At 28.6% G+C, this 3,586-nt stretch overlaps 1 long non-coding RNA gene across 1 annotated transcript in view; it reads right to left on the reverse strand.

Moving 5' to 3' along the window:
* Nucleotides 1–1,672: 1,672 nt before the first annotated feature.
* LOC106691796 (uncharacterized) overlaps nucleotides 1,673–3,586 on the reverse strand; it is a 17,711-nt gene continuing 15,797 nt past the window's right edge. Inside the window, exon 3 of the long non-coding RNA XR_001344858.3 lies at nucleotides 1,673–1,726. This is a non-coding gene — a long non-coding RNA (uncharacterized lncRNA). The remainder of the gene's footprint in view (nucleotides 1,727–3,586) is intronic.

Below are 3,586 nucleotides of genomic sequence, written 5' to 3' on the forward strand. Positions count from 1 at the left end.
ATAATTGACCTTTTCCTCCTCAATTAACGTCATTTTGTCTACATTATTTCTATTCGAAAATATACATTTCATTTTATATCAATTATAATTTCTTTGTTACAATTTTATGTTTCCAGGGTTCAAAATTTGGTTTATTTACTTTTTTTTAAATTTATTTAATGTAATTTACAACTGTACAAAATAATACAATAAGTAAATATGTTGTATTTTTCATATACACTTGAAAATCTTGAGAAGGGACCACCCATAGATGGTACTTCAAATATTAATTTAAATTAGAAAGTCCCGTGGCCATCTTCTTTTCAGACGCCTCGGAGGATTATCAGGGATTGTTAAGGATGAAAGATTAAGAATTAATGGGTTAGGATGGTTAAGGAATTTGGAATGAAAATACGCATATCTGTTTTGGGCTAATTCTGCAACGAATGGGATGTTAAGGTCTTTTTAAATATAGTTTTCATATTTTCTCCAATCTTTACTCATGCTTATCGTTTCTGATTTTTATAGTTTCCACCAAAACACTCCTTTCGTTTCATTTTTATTTTAAAGCTTTTTATTATATTTTCAAATTGTATATGCAGCACCGACATTTCTGGAAAAAAAGAGGTTGGGCATTCCTTTGATTAAGACAGGCAGTCTAGGAGTTTGAACCATTTCAACTCTATCACTATATTATTTGAGCTCTCAATAATGTGAAACTAAAGTGATTAGAAGAAAATTCAAATACAGTCAAAGCTCTTTTTATATTGAGGAGTCTTGAAATAAATCTGGAACTTCAATAATCATTGTTAAATAAGTTCAAAATTTAAATGTTTTATAATGAGAAATTTGAAGATTTATGTATATATATTTTTCCGTGACGATTGATAAAGTCACAATTCTTAGTAATCCAATATGTAGATTTTCTAATGTTCAAAGGATTCCAAATCACATCAAGTAGTTACCTAAATAAGAGAAGATCCCAAAAATTTTGGGAAATAATCTAAGGTAATGTACTTGATGTACGTTTTTTTAGAATTCCGTAGCCTTGCTAAGTGCTGGATTATATCATAAAGACCGGTAAACTAATATTTAAACTTTCGAGAATTCCGAAGTTCTCTCCGAAGTATTAATCAGAAGTAATTGAAATTCCAACTTAGTATACTGTTGGAATACTTTTTAGATTCAATTCAATTGGATTTTTCTTGCTTACCACAATGACATTTCACATAATTTAGTTGGTCATCTTTAACAGTACTGTTCTAATTCATTTCGAATAATTATTTTTCAATGATAGTCTTTAAACCTTTTACATAGTTGTCAAGTGTTTTTTTTTTTACATAATATATTAATAAGGTCTTAAAACAAACGTCTCTTAGAGTAATTGTATTTAAATGTATTAAAATTTTAAACTGTATTTTATGAAAAAGGAAAAAAAAGAAAATGACCAACTAATACAATTAAACATTAGCAAGTATATAATAATTCACTGTTAATTTAGACAAGAAGGTAAATTTGACTATAAAAACAAATTCAATTATACACTCTTTGCGTGATTACTGCTACTTAGAAAAAAAATATATCTTAATATATTTATGAAAGATCATCATATTAATTAACTTAATCACTTAAATATCTTACATCATATAAAAAATCAATTAATGTAACTTTAATTGAATTAATATGACAAAATAAGCTTACCTCGGCATACGATTTCTCTATTGCTGACCTCTTAAGTATAAAATTCCTGAAAAATAAAACACTATGTAAACATTTGTAGCTTTCATAAATTTCACATTGATTTTTATGAATTTGTTAAGTATAAAAATATGTAAATTAAAATTAAAATATGTACTGTTACAACCCATGAGGGTGCAGTACTTTGTAAGGAAGTACTGTTCCTAGACCAACGGTTGTGCAAGGGGGTGATTTGGTCAGAATCACGCTCGACCTCTAGTTATAAATATGTACTTATTCATAATGTAATCTGATAGGCTTGTTATAAGAGCGCGAAGAATGTAGTACAAAAAATTCCCATGTAAGGGAATCGTCAAATTAAAGCATGACCTGTTTATCCACTTTCTACACTTTTGTAAACCCAATTTGATATCAAAGATAACTTTGTTAAGCTGGCTACGTCTTCTGAATGGTTCTGAACGGGCTCGTCTTATGTCAAATCAACCAATCTTAAATGGTAAATCATATTTAGATGAACTTGGCACAATTGACTAAACAACACCAACATATTTTCCCTCATTTACAAATTTTCTGATCATATTTTTTTAGTTTCATTTGTTGTTTGTTTCAGTTAATTAGATTCTCTCAGAAACCACATAAACCGCAATTTTAAAATTATTAAATTTTTTTTTTGGAAACTATTGAAAATATCATCACGAAATTTCGCAAGACGTTATGCCTAAAACATTAACAATTCTTTTATTCTTTTTAAAAATATTTTAATATAAGTTTTTAAAAATTGTTTTTTTTTGTTTTTTTAAAAAAAAGTTATTCTCTAGTCCCAGAGATGATGGAATGTTCAAGGGTTTTTTTTTTGTTTTTTTTAAATGCCCCTGAAATTATAGGCTAGTTAAAAAATAAAATGTATAGGTGGTTTTTGACTCTGTTTAATTATATATTGATTTAACATTGAAAAATATTTGTATAAATCCAAAATATGAGTACTTACTTTTAACAAGTAAAGTTTCCTAAAATGTGATATCTTGTAAATTGGAACTATAATACTCAAAACATATAATTTTATCTAATAATATATCTAAATCTCCAAGAGACAACCACTCTAGACCCTCATTCCTCGTAAATCCCCTTGGAGTCCAAAAAGGCTCATTTACTGCGCCAGAACCGGCCTTTTATCCCTACTCACGCATATTCCGCGAGGTGTAGAATTATGATAAATACTATGATAGCATAGCATAGAATAGCTGATTGTGATAAATAAGATGATTCGTTCTTTATCTGAACATATTGCAGCTTTATTTATTCAGCAGTCAAAATAAATAAAGTGCTTCTTCAAGTTTAATTTAAACGCTAAAAACTATGACGGTGAAATCTTTAGTCACTTCAAATACCGACAAAGAGACTATAATATGGAACTCTACAGAGCAAATCAGCAGGATCTCGTGTTCTAGAAAAATAAAGAAATAATTCTGAAATTAATACAAATCCGTACGATTTGAATATAGCATGGATTGTAATTTTCCTTTGTTTCATTGTTTCGTAGGAGTAATGAAATCTTTTCGCTTTGCAATTGGGTACGATTGACGTTGACAGTGATGTATTTTCTATAATCAGCCAAAATTCAAATTCAGGTTTTTTACTGATTAGTTAATTTTTTTTCTCACGTACAGACTTCCCACCTTAATTCCCCTGATTACCTATAACCATTTAACCTCGTATTTTTCGAAGTGAACTAATGTCTTACCATAATCCTTCTGAGCAGGCTTAGACAGAACCTTACAAAAACTCCTCACATAAGATTTTCAGAGAATTTAAAAACAAAATCACATTTTTATTTTTTATTGTTTACCTGTCCTACAGTATCCTTTCTAAATACTCCACTAATGCCTGTTGAACAGATTCGATACTTAGG

Source organism: Halyomorpha halys, unplaced genomic scaffold (genome assembly GCF_000696795.3).
Source record: "Halyomorpha halys isolate HHAL.00 unplaced genomic scaffold, Hhal_1.1 Scaffold3240.1, whole genome shotgun sequence".
Lineage (NCBI taxonomy): Eukaryota > Metazoa > Arthropoda > Insecta > Hemiptera > Pentatomidae > Halyomorpha > Halyomorpha halys.